At 44.1% G+C, this 17,641-nt stretch overlaps 1 pseudogene; it reads left to right on the plus strand.

Annotated features, from left to right (window-relative positions):
* The first annotated feature begins 9,637 nt into the window (after positions 1-9,637).
* The window catches only part of LOC113241859 (melanoma-associated antigen B16-like), a 40,210-nt pseudogene continuing 32,206 nt past the window's right edge, over positions 9,638-17,641 (plus strand).

The raw sequence follows: 17,641 nt of genomic DNA on the forward strand, positions 1-17,641 counted from the left end.
AAACATGTACTAGTTCTGTATGCTTAATCCTAAAAAAACACTGATGAAAAAAATAAAAGAAAAACTACATAGAACAAAGAGACACTGTTTGGAAGACTCAAAATAGTAAATATGTCCACTCTCCCTAAATTGATCTATAGATTGAACATGATTCCAACCAAAATCCCAACAAGAGGGGCACTCCTGATCTCTGACTGTGAGTTCGAGACCCATGTTGTGTGCGGAGCTTACTTAAAAAAAAAAAGCCCAACAGGATTTTTATGGATTTAGAAAAACTGAATTTAAATTTTATATGAAAAAGTAAAGGGACCTAGAGTAGATAAAATAATTTCGGAAAAAGAAGAAAGTGGAAAGAACAGCATTACCCTGTTTTAAGAGATAGGACTTAAGCTATAGCAAGCAAAACATTGTAGTATTAGCAAAGAAATAGACACATGGATGAATGTAACAAAACAAAGGACCTGGAAACCAAGCCACAAAAAACGACTGACACCTTGACAAAGGTGTAAAACTCACAACCCCAAGATCAAAAGTTGCATGCTCCACCGACTTGAGCCAGCCAGGTTCCCTTTTGCCCATTTTTAAAAATTTTATCTTTATTTTTTTTTTATTGTGTAATGTTAGTCATTAGTTTTTGATGTAGTGTTCCATGATTCATTGTTAGGGTATAACATCCAGTCCTCATCACATCATGTGCCCTCCTTAATACCCATCACCGGGCTAACCCATCCTCCCATCCCCTCCCCTCTGTAACCCTCAGTTTGTTTCCTAGAGTCCAGAGCCTCTCATGGTTCATCTCCCCCTCTGATTTCTACCCCTTCAGTTTTCCCTTCCTTCTCCTAATGTCCTCCATGCTATCCCTTATGTTTCACATATAAGTGAAACCGTATGATAATTGTCTTTCTCTGCTTGACTATACCTCAAATTCACAAAAACCATCTATGAAATGCCCACAGTGAACATCATTCTCAATGGGGAAAAGCTGAGAGCTTTTCTCTTAAGATCAGGAACACGACAAGGATGCCCACTCTCACCGCTATTGTTCAACATAGTACTAGAAGTCCTTGCAACAGCAATCAGACAACAAAAAGAAATAAAAGGTATTCAAATTGGCAAAGAAGAAGTCAAACTCTCTCTCTTTGCAGATGACATGATACTTTATGTGGAAAACCCAAAAGACTCCACCCCCAAATTACTGGAACTCATACAGCAATTCAGCAATGTGGCAGGATACAAAATCAATGCACAGAACTGGGTTGCTTTTCTATACACTAACAATGCGACTGTAGAACGAGAAATTAGGGAATCCATTCCATTTACAACAGCACCAAAACCTATAAGAAACCTTGTTATAAACCTAACCAGAGAGGTAAAGGATTTACACTCTAGGAACTACAGAACACTTATGAAAGAAATTGCCCATTTTTATTTGAGTTATTTTTTTGCTGAGTTGTAAAAATTCCTCATATATTTTGGATGCTAGACCCTTACCAGATATGTAAGATTTGCCAGTATTTCCTCCCATTATGTGGGTTGTCTTTTCATTTTCTTGATCATGTGCTTTGATACACAAAATTTCCCAATTTTGATGAAGTCAAATTCTTTCTTGGTTGCTTGTAATTTGAGTGTCGTTTCTAAAAAAGCATGGCCATATCCAAAGTCATAAAGGTTTATAGCTAGGTTTTCTTGCAAGGGTTTAATAGTTTTAGCTTTATATTTAGGTCTGTGGCTCATCTGGACTTAATTTTTGTATGTGATGTAAGGTAGGGGTCCAAACTCATTCTTTTGCATGTGACGTGTCAAAAAATGGCAGTAAAATAACTGAAAAGAGGATCGTTTCCACATAAAATTGTCTGGTTAAGCTTCTTGAAAAAGAGAAATCAACTGACCATACATGTAGATGTTTATGTCTATACTTTAAATTCTTTTCCTTTGATTTATGTGTCTATCTTATGCCAATACTGCACTGGCTTGATTACTGTAGCTTTGTAGCTGAAATTGGAAATTGTGAGTCCTTCTAGTGTGTTCTTCTTTTGCAAGATTTTTTTTTACCTATTCTAGGTCCCTTAAATTTCCATGAGCATTTGGGAACCAGCTTGCCAATTTCTGCAAAAATGCCAGTTAGGATTGAATCCGTAGGTCACTTAGAAGAGTATCACCATCTTAACAATATTGAGTCTTCCAATCCATGAAAACAGGAAGTCTTTATTTAGGTCTTCTTTAATTTCTTTCAATAATATTTTGAAAATTTATATGTATAAGCCTTGTACTTATTTTTTTAAATTCCCCTAAAGATTTTGGGTTTTTTTGATGCTACTGCAAATGGAAATTACTTAGTTTTTTAAAATTATTGTTCCTGGCTAGTTTATAGAAATACAATTGAGGGCGTGTGGGTGGCTCAGTCGGTTAAGTGTCTGACTCTTGATTTTGGCTCAGGTTGTGATCTCAGGATCGTGAGATCAGGCCCTGTCTCAGGCTCCATGCTCAGTTGGGAGTCTGCTTCTCTCCTTCTCCCTCTCTCTCTGCCCCTCCCCCCTGACACACTCACTCTCTAAAATAAGTCTTAAAAAAAAGAAATACAATTGATATATGTATTTGATCTTGTATCTTGCAACCTCACTGAATTCTTATTTGCTCTAAGTTTGTGTGTGTGTGTGTGTGTGTGTGTGTGTGTGTGTGTGTATTCCACAGGATTTATTTTATACAATCTCATGTCATCTGTGAATAAGGATAGTTTTATTTCTTCCTCTCCAATCTGGATGGCTTTTTTAAATATTTATATATTCTTGCCTAATTGCTCTGGCTAGAACCTTCAGTACAATGTTGACTATTAAGGGATAAGGGCAGACATCCTTTCTTCTTTCTCACCTTGGGGGAAAAGCTTTAAGTCTGGCAATAATCTCTCTGACATCGGCTATAGCAACATTTCTAGATATGTCTCCTGAGGCAAGGGAAATAAAAGCAAAGATAAACTATTAGGGCTACATCAAAATAAAAAGCTTCTGCACAGTGAAGGAAGCATTCAACAAAACATAAAGGCAACCTATGGAATGGAAGAAGGTATTTGCAAACGACATATCTGATAAAGGGTTAGTATCCAAAATATATAAAGAACTTATACAACTCAATAACCAAGAAACAAATAATCCAATTAAAAAATGGGCAGAAGACATGAACAGACATTTCTCCAAAGAAGACATTGAGATGGCCAACAGACCCATGAAAAGATGCTCATCATCACTCATCATCAGGAACTGCAAATCAAAAGTACAATGAGATATCAACTCACAGCTGTCAGAATGGCTAAAATCAACACCACAAGAAACAGTAAGTATTGGTGAGGATGTGGAGAAAAACGAACACTAGTGCACTGTTGGTGAGAATGCAAACTGGTGCAGCCACTCTGGAAAACGGTATGGAGTTTCCTCATTAAATTAACAACAGAAATACCCTATGATCCAGGAATTGTGATATTATACTGGGTATTTAGCCCCAAAACACAAGAACACTAATTCAAAGGGATACATGTACCCTTGTGTTTATAGCAGCATTATTTCTAATAGCCAAGTTATGGAAGCAGCCCAAGTGTCCATCGATAAATGAGTGGATAAAGGAGATGTGGTGTATGTATACAATGGAATATTAGTCAGCCATAAAAAGGAATAAAATCTTGCCATTTGCAATGACATGGATGGAGCTGGAGAGTATGATGTTGAGCAAAGTAAGTCAGTCGGAGAAAGACAAATACCATGTGATTTCACTCATATGTGGAATTTAAGAAACAAAACAAATGAGCAAAGGAAGAAAAGAGAGAGAGAGAGAGAGAGAGAGAGAGAGAGAGAGAAGCCAAGAATCAGGCTCTTAACTAGAGAGAACAAACTGATGATTACCAGAGGGGAAGTGGTAGAGGAATGGGGGGAGAAGGGGGATGGGGATTAAAAAGTATACTTACCATTATTTAATAAAATAAAACAAAAAGATTTAAAAAAAAAGAATTTCCCTTCTACTGCTAGTTTGTTGTGGATGTGTTTACTTTGATGCTCAATGAAGTTTGCCCTTTATTCTATTAATCTGCTGTACTCGACCTACTTTCCCTCAGCGCTATCCCACACTTGGCCCCTGCTCGACATAGGGGCTGACATCTGCAGGCTGCAGTTCTTTACACGCTGCCAATCGTAATGATTTTCTAGTGGTAAACTTATTCACATTCATAGGAGAAACTCAACTCTCTCCCTGGCAGTCAAATATGTTTAAGAGTCTGTTATAATTAATATGAAAACAAAAACATGCCTCCAGATTATGAAACTTCCTCTAAATATCCTCTTTTGTCCTCTTTAAAGCCTACTCAAAACACATTTTAGTTAGTGTGTGTGTATACATACACACATAAATTTTAATAGCATAAGTAGTAGAGTGAGGTATTCAGCTTGTAAAATCTTCAAGCACTGCACACGAAGACATGCAATATACTACCTGTATGATGCGGCTAAGTGGTACTCAGTGAGAAATGGACAGTCTTAAAAAGATGTATTAGAAAATAAATGCTTAAAACAGCCAGGCACTTCAGAAGGTCTGGAATGAACAGCGCATTTGACCTAAAGAAGTAAAAGCCAGGAAATAATGAAGATAAATGCAGAAAATAATGAAACCGAAAACAGCAGCGCCAACCACCACAAGCCATTTCTGGAAATACCTATAAGGTAGCCATTTTTGCAATAATGATCAATTACTAAAGAGAAAAGCAGGAACAAACAAGTTAAACAAATTTGTACAAAATTTAGATGAAGAGAGTTTACTATAAGGGAATGCAAGTTCCCTCAGGATAACCAAACCATGGGGAAATATTTCCACATTTAGAGGTATAGAGGAATTTCAGCTAATAAGGAGGGAATGATAGAATGCTTATTCTGCGAGCCCATAATGGATTAATAGATAGAAGTGATAACCATCAATGACTGCTAACATCAACACAAAGGGAAACAACCAGGCAGTGTAAGCTTCCTAATGGAAGTACACACCCTCAGCTGTGGAGTGGTCTTCTGGAAGGGAGGGAGGGAAAAAACAAGCAAACACCAATCTGATCAAGCTTCTGCCTTTACCAGTTTAAAAAATACAGAGAGCTGGAGAACCTGTTGGGTTACCACTGTGAGCAAAATCCAGACTATGGGAAATGGAACAAAGCACAAGACTTTTTTTTTTTTTTAATGCAAGGAAAAAGCAGTGCTATAGGGACATTTTGTAGATTAAGAGAAACGTATGGGACATAAACAACCAGGATGTATATACCATATTTATACATCAATTCAAAAAATATTTTTAAAGTAATTGGGCTGTCAGATAAGTATGAAAAAGTGGATATTTGATTCTAAGGACTTTTTTAGGTATAGTTATTATATTAAGTTTATGTTTTAGAAAACATTCCTTATCTTTCAGAAATGCATGCTGAACTACTTAGGGGCAATGCTTTAGATTTAAAAAAATTTTTTTTAAAGATTTTATTTATTTATATGACACAGAGAAACAGAGCACGAGCACGAGCAGGGGGAACAGCAGAGGGAGAGGGAGAAGCAGGCTCCCCACTGAGCAGGGATCCCGGTGCAGGACTTGATCCCAGGACCCTGACATCATGACCTGAGCCAAAGGCAGACCCTTAACCGACTGAGCCCCCCAGGCGCCCCATGATGCCTTAGATTTGCTTCACGTTGCAGTTGCAGGATGGGTGAATAGTGGAGGTATAATCGGAAATGCATTGGTCACATATTAATGATTGTTGATGCTGAATGTCAGGTATATTGAGTTCATTATACTGTTCTCTCTATTGGTATATGAGTTTGGGAGTTTTTGTGATACTTGTTATTATAAGTATCATACCACTAAATTTGAAAGCCTAAGGGAAACGGACCATTTTTTAGAAAATAAAACCAAATTCATCCATAAAGAAACATAAAACGTTGATTCAAAAATACAAATGGAAACCATATTCAAAATTTAAGTCACTCTCAAATGTCTGAGATAAGACTATTTTGGAGACCACTTCTATCAAATGCTCAGGGGAATTAATTGCCAGGTTTGTAAACTTTTCCAAAGCATACCAAAAAGGGGGGGTGGATATTATTCAACTCATTTTTCCCCAGTCAGCTCCCCTTGATTAAAAAACCAAGTGAGGACCTCGCCCCCAATCCCACTAACAGAACACTTGAACCAAGCTCATTCATATGACAATAAATTTCTCAAATAAAATAGCATAGTTAAGAGAGCGGGGAATTCAGTGAGCAAACGGGCTGTGTCCAAGGAATGAAACTATGACTTCACACTGGAGAACACTTTCAACCGCTAACCCCTACATAAACAAATGAGAGGGGACAAGGGTTAGTGCCAGTGAGCATCGAAAAAGCCTTTGGAAGAAACGCAACACGTGTTCATGGTACAGACTCCGGCAAACTAAGAATAGAAGGGAGCCTCCTTTTCCCAAATTCGACTGCAAGCATGGTTCGAGGTGAAATGTTAGAAGCATTCACATTAAAGTCAGGAACAAGACAGATCTATACTCTTTAGAACTGCACTGGAACACAAAGCCAGAGATGTGGATGTCAAAATAAATAAGAGATAAGAATATTGAAAGGAGATACTATTTGTTATAGAGATGACCATTTGCCTAGAAAATTAAAAGGAAGAGGTGTGTGGAATATATTCAAATGGATAAGGGACTTCAGAAAGCCTGTATAGAGGAGGTCAACATAGCAAAATCAAGAGCCTTACCGCACAAAAGCAGTAACTACTTAGAACATGTAACACATAATATTCCATTCACAATAGCAACAGAATCCAGAAGTTATCCAAGAGGAACTACAAATCACAAAAATGTATAAGATCTTTATGGAGGCAAATATAAAATTTTACTGATCGATTCAGACGAAAATTGTCCCAAATAGAGAAGTACACCATATTCCCTAATGTGAAACAAACTATCGTAAAGATGCTAATTCTCCTTCAATTGTTTACAGATGTAGTGCCTTAACTATGGTTGCCAAAATGATAGTGAAGTTTGTGCTGCTGTCTTCCACTCCCAAAACTCAACCCTGGAAAACTCCAGAAGGGAGAATGAAAACAACGGTGTATTAGCTTCCTAGATCTGCTGTATCGAGCTGCCATGAACGGAGCGGCTTAAACAACAGGAATGAACTCACCTACAGTTCTGGAAGCCAGAAGCCCCAAATCACTCACTGACCTGAAATCAAGACGCTGACAGGGCCACACTCCGTCTGGAGATCCTGGGTAGAATCCATTCCTTGCCTCTTGCAGCTTCTGGTAGCTGCTGGCCTTCCTCAGCTTGTGGCAGTGTAACTGCAATCTTCAAGGTCAACATCTTCAAATTTCCCCGGGCTCCATCTTCACCTTGCCTTCTTTGTCGATCTTCCTTCTGCTGCCCTCTTCTAAGGATATAAGGGACTGCATTTAGGGCCCACCTGGATAATCCCGCTACTCCTCTCCCTTCGAAAGATTCTTAGGTTAATCACATCTGCAAAGACCCTTTTCCCAAAGAAGGCAGCATTTACAGGTTCTGGAGACTGGGAGATGGCATCTTTGGGGGGACACTTTTCAGGCGTTCAACAACAAAATCGAAGCAAAGCATGAGAAATCCCTGTGTTGAACTGGTACCTGTTTGGGGAGGCAGCAGTGGACTTCAGGAGGGCCCATGGGAAGAACAGGTTTAAATGTCTGCCCTGTTTCACCGAAGGAATCTGAGGCATCACCTCGGACCACGGACGCCAGTGGCCCTGGGGTGGTACCAGGTATCAGGAAACATTGGCTTGATTGCTGCTGTGTGCCTGCGGGGGTCTGCGCTAATAACCGGCTGAAACCACTTTAGCGAGGGAAGCCTGGCCTTAAACAAATATTGTGATAGAATCAGAAGAAGGTCTGCAGAGGGAATCGCAAGCATCAGAGCGAACTGCACAAACACACATGCTTGCGCGAGCTACAGAATACACTTCTTAACATCAGCGAGGCTTAAGAAAGCTGGAAAGTACTCTACTGGACAATGCAAGATCGGAGAACCTCAAAAGGGCAGGAACTCCGCAAACCATGCTGCTTAGCCACTGCGGTGTAGGAAGTGAAGCTTCAGAACAGAACATTGCCAAGGTCTACGTCTTTTAGGTGAGGAGACAGCATAGGAAGGCGGCTTCTTCTCCGAATTTCCACCACCTGTCACGGGTGCCGCTGCCGCCCCGTCTAGCGTCTGGCCTGAGACACAAAACCTTCCGGTAAGAGCAGCGCAGCTGTAGAGGGGGCAGACTCCCCCAGCAAAGAGCCCCATGAGTGAGGAGCGGGGGGTCCACCCACCCCGGAACAACAGTGTGGACCCCACAGAATCCCACTCCACCCCACGTCAGCCCTGGTTGACGCCCGGCAGGGCTGTCGGGATAAGCGAAGCACCCCCTCATTGGCAGCTCTGGGAACCGGGACGTGCAGCCTTGATTCGAGGGTGTGCGGAGGAAGAGGGCTCAGGCCGTTCCAGGCGTCAAAGCGATGACCCTGTGGGAAGGCTCAACTGACCTCCCACCGCAGAGCGGAATGGACCCCAGCCCTAATGCCTGCTTTCAACCCAGGGAGGCCCGAGGCCGGGTCCTTGGATTTAGTTTCCTGACTTCAACCTCCGAGTCTGAAGGAGATGAGGCTTCAACTGGGCTGACTGGACTCGGGTCAGCAAAGGGACGGGTCCCAGACTCTGCTGGGTGTCAAGGCAAGGATCCGGAAGGAACCTCCCCCTGCAGCCAGAGGGGTTTTTCACCGGGACTCCCGTCTGCTATCTGTTCTGTAAAGCTCCGGGCATGGATGTCAGGCAAAGCCTACCCAACACTTACCTGTCGCGGTGTCAGGGAGATGAGAACATCCTCAGGCCAGCGGAATGAAAGGGTCCCAGGCCTGTCAGGAGGAAATGGGAATACCTAGAGAATGACTGAAATACCTCCACCTTAGAACTAGAGGGGTCCCCACAAAAATCTGCCCTGACTCCTGTTGTCACTCCTGGAGATCCTGGGTAGCAGGGAAGGATAAGCACCCCTGCCTCATTTCTGGATCAGGGATGTCAGGGAGATGAGAATCTTGGCCTGCGGGGGCTAGCGTCAGCTCAGCAGGCATCAAAGTGAGGGCTCTGAGGAAGGGCAGGGAAGCTCCCACCACACACAGGAGGCCCTGGGAAGACTGGAGCCGTGGCCCGGGGGAAGGATTCTCGGGTCAACAGAATACAGGTGGCCTAAGCCCTGTCAGGAGTAGCTGCTACTACATTGAAAAGGACTCAGAATGCCTCCCCACCCCAGAGAGAGGGCATCCCACAGAAACCTGGCCTGCCCCTGCTGCCAGGCCTGGGAGACCTCAGGCAAAATTAGCTGGATTTGGCATCTTTTTACTTTTGTCTCAGTGGTCTCAGGGAGGTCTGAGAAAAAGGCACGGTGGGGGTGGGATACAGATATAAAGCTGAATATCCTGAAGGAGAACTGCAGGTACCCCTGTCCCAGAACAGATGAGCCCAGCCCCTGCTGTCGTACCTGGGAGACACAAATTAGGGGTGGCCAGTTGTGGTAGGCGATCCCTTCCATGATGGCGTTGCAGGTGGTGGTAGGCGATCCCTTCCATGATGGCGCTGCAGGTGGTGGTTCCTCTCAGGGAGGCCTTCAATCTGAGGATGCAAAGTCAGGTCAGCTGAGGTAGAGGATGGAGCAGGCCCTGTCAGGAGTAAATATGAGTAACAACCTGGGCCCTCCTACTATAGACGAAGGAGGCCCCTGCTATGAGCCCTGGGCAAGTATACCAGAGGTGGTGCCCCTTACTTCTTCCTCAGAAGAAAGTCAGAGCTCAGCAGAGTGGTGGGGCCCAGACCCTGGCAGAGGAAAGATTAGGACTCTGAGCACTAAGAGAACCATCCACCCCCGAACAGTGGGGACCTCACAGAGTCTGGCCGCAGCCCTCCTGTCAGCACTGGGGACCCAGGACTGTGCCTGTAGTCTACATCCCGAGCTGCCCCTTCAATTCCCCTTATAGGAGCTCTAAGAACTGGGAGGTGAAAGCCTGGGTCTGAGGCCCATGTTGTCAGGTCAGCGTATCAGAGAGGGCTGGCACCGTGCCAGGAGTCAAGGTGAAGCGCACACCCTGAGTGTCTACCAAGGGCTCCAGAAGATGGGACCCCACAATGCTTGACCATCCGTGGCCTATCTCAGTCTAGAAGCCTCAGGCTGTGCCAGCTGCACCCTGAGGAGCTCTCTCAATTCCTCTTTCGGTTCTTGGGAAACAGGCCACCCAGGAGAACAGGAGCCCTGTGAGGCCCAAGAGCATCACCAAAAAGGAGACCTGGAAGCTGCCTTTATCTGAGCTGTCATGGATGAGTTTCTCACCTGAGGCCACTGATGCTTTCCCTCCGCCCCCAACGTCTGGGGATCCCCAATGCCCACCCTCCTGCAAGCTACACCCGATATAAGTCATCATGCCTCTGGGTCAGAAGAGTGAGCACTGCCAGCTTGAGGAAGACTTTCAGGCCCCAAGACAGCCCTGGGACCTGTGTGCAGGGTCCCATGCCTCAGGAGGAAGAAGCCACAACCTCCTCCTCTTTCTCCTTTGATCCTGGGCACCCCAGACGTGGTGCCTGCTGCTGGAAAACCATGTGTTCCCCAGAGTTCTCAGACAGCCTGCTCCTTCCCCACTGCCATCACAGCCACTCCATCGAGTCAATCTGATGAGAGTTCTAGAAGCCAAGAAGAGAAGGGACTCCACCAGAGCCTAAGTCCTTGCTCAGTGATGCACTTAACAAAAAGGTGGCCAAATTGGTGCGGTTCCTGAGTGTCAAGTAGGTAACAAAGGAGCCCATCACAGAGGCAGAAACACTGAAGAGTGTCACCAAAGAGCCCTGAGATCTTCAGGAAAGCCTGTGAGTGCATGGAGATTGTCTTTGGCATTGAGGTGAAGGAAGTGGACCTTGCCAGCCACTGCTACACGATGGGATGCCGAGCGGTGAGCAGGGCATGCCAAAGACTGGCCTCCTGATGCTGCTCTTGGGGGTGATCGTCCTGGTGGGCGACCGTGCCCCCGAGGAGGAGGTGTGGGAGGCGCTGGGAGTCATGGGGGTGTACGCAGGCAGGGAGCATGTCATCTACAGGGAGCCCGGGGAGCTCCTCACCAAAGTCTGGGTGCAGGAAGGATACCTGGAGTACTGGCAGGTGTTGGACAGTGACCCTGCCTGATACCGGTTCCTGTGGGGTCCCAGGGCCCATGCCGCAACCAGCAAGATGGAAGTCCTACAGTTTTTTGCCAAGGTCAATGGCACCAACCCCACTTCCTTCCCATGCTGGTATGAGGAAGTTTTGATACACCTTCTGTATATCCTCTTTGGTGAAATATTCTTTCATATGCTTTGCCACTTATTTATTTATTTAAAGATTTTATTTATTTGAGAGAGCATGCGTGCATAAGTGGGGGGGGAGGGGCAAAGGGAGAGGGAGAAGCAGACTCCCTACTGAGCAAGGAGCCCAATGCGGGACTCGATCCCAGGACCCTGAGATCATGACCTGAGCTGAAGGCAGACGCTTCACTGACTGAGCCACCCAGGCACCCCTGTTTTTTTTTTAAATAAGTTTTTATTTTTATGTAATCTCTACATCCAATGTGGGGCTTAAAGTCACAGTCCTGAGATTAAGAGTCGCATTTCTACTGAGCCAGCGAGGTGCCCCTCAAATATCATTCCTCATAACAGAAAGTTTAATTAGCTTCAGAATCTAACTTTATGAATGACGATGGTCACACATTTAGAGTTGTTCATCAGGTTTGTGTGTTTTGATATTTTGCAAAACAAATCGGAAGACCCCCCATCTTTTTTGTGACCTGGAACGAGATAACAAGGCATTAGAATAGGAATCCCTTGGAGATGTGAGCAAGTGTGGAAGCAAAATCAAGGCGTTCACAGAATAGAGGCAAAACATAAAGGACGGCTCTCTCTTGGATTCACTTACCCTTTTTAGTCTGTCATGTAAACTTAAGTGATGCCTACCAGGGTTGTTTGGCTTATTCAAGGACGTAGGAGAAATTAAATCTGAAATGAATTCTTTCTCACTGGCTCGTCTATTTGCCAAACATGAATTGTTGAGTGCTTGCTCTTTGGAAGGCTCTGTGTTAGTAAGGGGGATCCTGGGATCAGCAGGGCACACCCCCACCCAGAGAATGGTAGAGATTCAGAGCAGCAGTCCTATCGGGAAGATGGTGAGATGTCCCCTAAGAGCTACAGGACAAGGTAAAAATAAGGAGCAACCAAGTGTAAGAACCCTGAGCCAACACCATCTGGGGCATTGGGAAAGTGCACTTCCTTCTGTGGGAGTGAATTTTAAGTCCTGCTGGGGCCAGACTCTCAAAAGGCATGCCTTACGGTTGAGAGAAAGGTCTGGAACAGAAAAGTGTCCTAGCAGTTACTTTTGGATCAGGGATAAATCAGAGAGAAATAACTCTACCTGAGGCAGGTATGGAACGTGTTCTGAGCTCTTTTCAAAGCCCAGTGTAGTTGAACACAATGCACGAACCAGGTGTTCTGCAAGGATTTCTCGAGAAATAGGGTGATACTTCCTTAAAGTGATGGCAAGAAGCCACTAGGATGGCACTCTTTTCCCTGGCCTGGGAGAGCCAGAACCTTCTCCATTAAAATGGCATTAGACTTAGGTTACTCTAAGTGGATGTTGGCCCTCTCTAAGCAAGGACTAGTTTTTTGGTGGGGTGAAAGGAATGGAAATAGTGTTTTGGATAGAAGAGCAGCTGGAAGGGTTAGAAGGAGTTGGTCTTTGACTTGACTGAATTCTAGGAGCTTTGAGTTGGATCCGGCTGGTGAAGACTAACCCACAGCCCCACACCCAAACCAAGTAGTCTATTCTCTAAGTGGGAATTTGCTGACTTAGATTTATGAAGCAGCATCTCTGACTGACTTGGTGCCCAGTGTCTGAGAGTATTCTCTGAGAGGACCTGGATCACCAAACAAATTCCCAGAGGAGAGGGTGGAAGGCTCTGGGGCCAAAATCATATTAGAAGCAACGGTCATCTGTCAGGAGCTTGGCTGAGTGGGACCAAGAGCTAAGGGGCCAGGTATCAGAGGAGCTGATTGAAGCAACAAGCCAGACAGAACAGAGCTAAGGCTGATCACGTCCCGTGATACTATAAGCAAGAGTGAAAACAGGAGAAAGTGCCAATTCCTTCTATCTCGTTTTCCTCCTGATAACGGTGCACCAAGTCGAGGGTCAGGGGGGTGAGTGCAGACGTGGGGGTCACCTCACTGTTGAGAGAGCCAGAACAAAGGGCTCAGGGCAGTTGCATGCACCCTGAAATCAGAGGAAGGCAAGGGGGAGGGGCTAAGGCAGGTGGGGAAAGTGTCTTCAAGGTTTCATTCTCCTCCCCCCCCTTAAGGAGGCCTCAGTAGAGGCCCAGAAGATCTCTGCCCGAGGCCTCAGATAAAGACACTTGAGAATAAAAGTACAGGGGCTGGGAATGCAAATACGAGAAGGGCTGGGTCCCCATGAGCCTGCCAGGTGAAGCCTTTGTAGTTGCCTGGGTCAGGCCGGAAAAATGACACGTTAGGGTTGTTACCCAGGAGCCAGACTCCTCACCATTCACTCAGGATGCGGTATATACCGGATATGACTCACGTCACACACATTACAGCAGAACAAGTCGGGGCTCACCAAATTCACCTCAGAGATGAAGAGCCTGAGGTTCATAGCACTTGATGATTCCCCAGGTCCTCATGACAGGGCTGGGATTAGACTTCTAGTCTCAATTCATCTAGAGTCCGTGTGGTTCCCACTCCCAGCCTGAGGCGTCTTCCATCTCTTAGTTCATTCGTTTCTCTTCTCAGTTTTCTGTAATGTCTCTCAGGCCACAAAAAGAAGGTCTCTGTCCCAAGATACTGAAGGCAGGCCTAAGAAGGAAGGTGACAATGCAAATCAAACAGGACTTGGGTACTGCCTGTGGGCTTTGTTGACAGAGGCTCCTCTCCGTACCCCATATGTCCCCCTTGAGAGCCAACTCTATTTCTGTTCAGTGCCAGCACTTTCCCACATGACAGCACTGTCCCTTGGTGTTCCTCAGTGTGCCCTCCTGTCCAACTCAGGAACCTGACCAGCTCACTAGCTCCCTGCTAAATCTTCCTCTGAAGGCTATGCTTTACTCCCAGTGGAACAGCCTAGAATTGATCACCTGCCCTTCCCCTGACATAAAGAATTGCTGCTCCTCACAGAACTCCCCTTGCCTCCCATCCCTCACCCTGGATCCTCTGTCATAGCAACAGCCCCTTTGACTTAGAAGTTCACTTTAGACACGATGTTTCAATGCCTAGTCCTTCCCTCTTGGCCTCAAAGTGTTTTCCCAATGCGCTAGTGAGTAGATTCTGACTGGGCACATAATCTCCTGGTTTGGAGGCTATAACCCTGAAATTAGAGGGTTTTTTATTTTTAAAACCGCTGTGATAGCTGCAGAATTTTAAATGGATGTCTTTTTGAAACTGGCCAGCGAACAGCTACCCAGACGAATCTGCTTACCTAGGCATTTAAAGACATCTACTGGAGCTGAATCCCTAAAACCCTGGAATCCTCCTAGGAAGCAAAAATTTGTTCCCGGGTAGACATGCTAACTCTTTAAAAAGAAAAAAAAATATATCCTTCTACTGCCTCTGTGTCTGTGGACCTTCCACACAGGAAAATCCTGGTTTTCAGTTTGCCTAAGGGCACCTGTGGAGGGGAGCAGAGACTCACAAGTTAAGATTTTGACCACGAATCAAAAGGAAGGAGAAAATTCTCAGCCTACTGAGATTATAGAGGTTAATGCAAAGGGCAGTGCGCAAAAGTGCTAGTGAGTGAAGAGGGGCAAATACTCCCTTCTGACATTTACGGGATCCTCGGAAAAGCACATGATCCTGTGTTTGAAAGTTCCTGTCACACACTAGGCACCTGAAAAAGTTGGAGAATTTAGGGTATACTTGGCCTTGTCAGAAACTCCTTCAAGAAATGAAGAAAGTCATTCTCATAACAAATTATAATGGTGGCTCTTTTTTGAGTACGTACTGTGCGTCAGCCTATGGGAGAGACTACAAGTGTTCATCCACGTCACGTCACATCTTATCTTTGTCTCCTTCCTGGACACGGGGGAAAACTTTGCCACTCCGTACGTCATTAGACAGAAGCCAGCAGGCTGCTTGCAGGCTTTCTCTTCCACTCAGCAGCAAACACGGCTGCCAGTGTTCCAATGAGGAAGCCAAGGTGGAAGGAGCCTGGATCCTTGGGTCACCTGAGAGCAGAGACCCTGCCCACTGCCATCGGAATTTATGTGAACATAAGAAACTTTATTAGTAGGATTAGTAGCTAGCAGTTACATTAACTAGTAACATAGAGCTAGTATTTCTGTTGTGAGGAGTGTTTAAATGTTTTAATTGCAAAGGCAGTAGTGTTTTGTTTGTTTTTCTTCAGCTCTATGTTGGCATAATTGACATATAAAATTGTAAGATATTTCAAGTGTACCTCATGGTGATTTGATATACCTACACACTGTAAAAGGATTCTCTCCATCTAGTTAATTAACATATCCATCACCTCACATACTAGTTTTGCTCTGTTTTGTTTTCTTGGTGAGACCATTTAAGTTGTACCATCTCGGCAAATTTCAATTATATAACACAGTGTTTCTTAGCAACTACAGTCACCGTGTTTTCCATTAGATCCTCAGATTTTATTCATCACATACCTGAAAGTTCATACCCTTTTACCTGCTTTCTCTATGTGCCCCAACCCCTAGCAACCACTTTTCTACTCTCTGTGTCTATCAGCTTGACTTTTTTTTTTTAAGATTCCAAATATAAGTGATACTACACAGTATTTATCTCCCTCTGTCTGGCTTCTTTCACTCAGCATAATGCCTTCAGGGTCCATCCATGTTGTCACAAATGGCAGAAATTCCTTCTCGCTCAGGGCTGAGGACTACTCCATTACGCACACATACCACATCTTCTTTATGCATTCACTCCCTGAGGAGTGTTAAGATGTTTCCATGTCTGCGCTACTGGGACTACTACTGCAGTGAGCATGGCGGTGTGGCTAGCTCTTCAAGATCCTGCTTTCATTCCCTTTGCATATATACCCAGAAATGGGATTGCTGGGCCCTATGGTAGTTCTATCTTCACTTTTTTGAGAAAACTCCCTAGCGTGTCCATAGTGGCTGCACCAATTCCAACAGTGGACTAGGATTCTTTTTCTTCCACATCCTCATCAGGGCTTGTTATCTCTTTTCTTTTTGATCAAAGCAATTCGAGCAGGCGTGACGGGGTATCTCATTGTGGTTTGGATTTGCATTTTCCTGATGTCGAGGGCTTTCTAATGTACCTGTTGGCTATTTAGATGTCTTCTTTGGAAAAAATGTCTATTCAGGTCCTCTGCCCGTTTTAAAAATCAGATTGTGTTTTGTTAGTGAGTTGTGTGAGTTTTTAATATATTTTGGATATTAATCCCTTATGAAATACATGATTTGAGAATATTTTTGCCCATCCCAGTGATTGACTTCATTTTATTGACAGTTTCCTTTGCAGTGCAGAAGCTTTCTTATTTAATGTAATCTCACTACTTTATTTTTGTTTTTATTGTCTTTACTTCTGATTTTGAATTAAAAAAAAAATCCAAAAATTCACCCAACTACAAACGTGAAGCTCATTGTTGAGACCACAACTTTCCTATGAACTATTAATTTATTTGTTACTGGCAGATTTTAACAGAGAGTCATATAGCCCTATGTCTGTAGCAGCTCCTGAGAAAATATCTAGAAAATGAGGAACTATGATTACTTACAAATGTCTACAGCACAAGATCATTCCAGACCTTTAGCCCTTCTCACTTCTGCTCATGGGGAGAGAGGAGAGAACACGGGTTTTGGAGTCATACACAGCTGGATTTGTATCCCGCCTTTCCAAGTTACTGACCTTGGCTGGAGAAAATTAGTCATCCTTCCCAATGTAGCACAGAAGAGTGGTTAAGGAAAAGTTTGTACGGTGTACAATTCTCTGTATCTCAGATGTCTTGAAAACAAAATGGGGATATAAATGGTGCTAATCTCCTGGGATTGCTGACAGGATTAACACATAAAGGCTTAGAATAATATGTGACAGGTGATAAGCACTGTATAAGAATTTTCTGTAATTCATGAAAAATGTTCCACATCACTCAGCATCAGGGAAATTCAAATCAAAACCACAATGAGATATCACCTCACACCAGTCAGAACGGCTAAAATTAACAAGGCAGGAAACAACAAATGTTGGTGAGGATGTAGAGAAAGGGGAACCCTCTTACACTGTTGGTGGGAATGCAAGTTGGTACAGCCACTCTGGAAAACAGTATGGAGTTTTCTCAAGAAGGTGAAAATAGAGCTACCCTATCATCCAGCAATTGCGCTACTAGGTATTTACCCCAAAGATACAGATGAAGTGAAAAGAAGGGCCACCTGCACCCCAATGTGCATAGAAGCATTGTCCACAATAGCCAAACTGTGGAAGGAGCCGTGATGCCCTTCAACAGATGAATGGATAAAGATGTGGTCCATATATACAATGGACTATTACTCTGCCATCACAAAGGAT

Source organism: Ursus arctos, chromosome X (genome assembly GCF_023065955.2).
Source record: "Ursus arctos isolate Adak ecotype North America chromosome X, UrsArc2.0, whole genome shotgun sequence".
NCBI classification, from domain to species: domain Eukaryota; kingdom Metazoa; phylum Chordata; class Mammalia; order Carnivora; family Ursidae; genus Ursus; species Ursus arctos.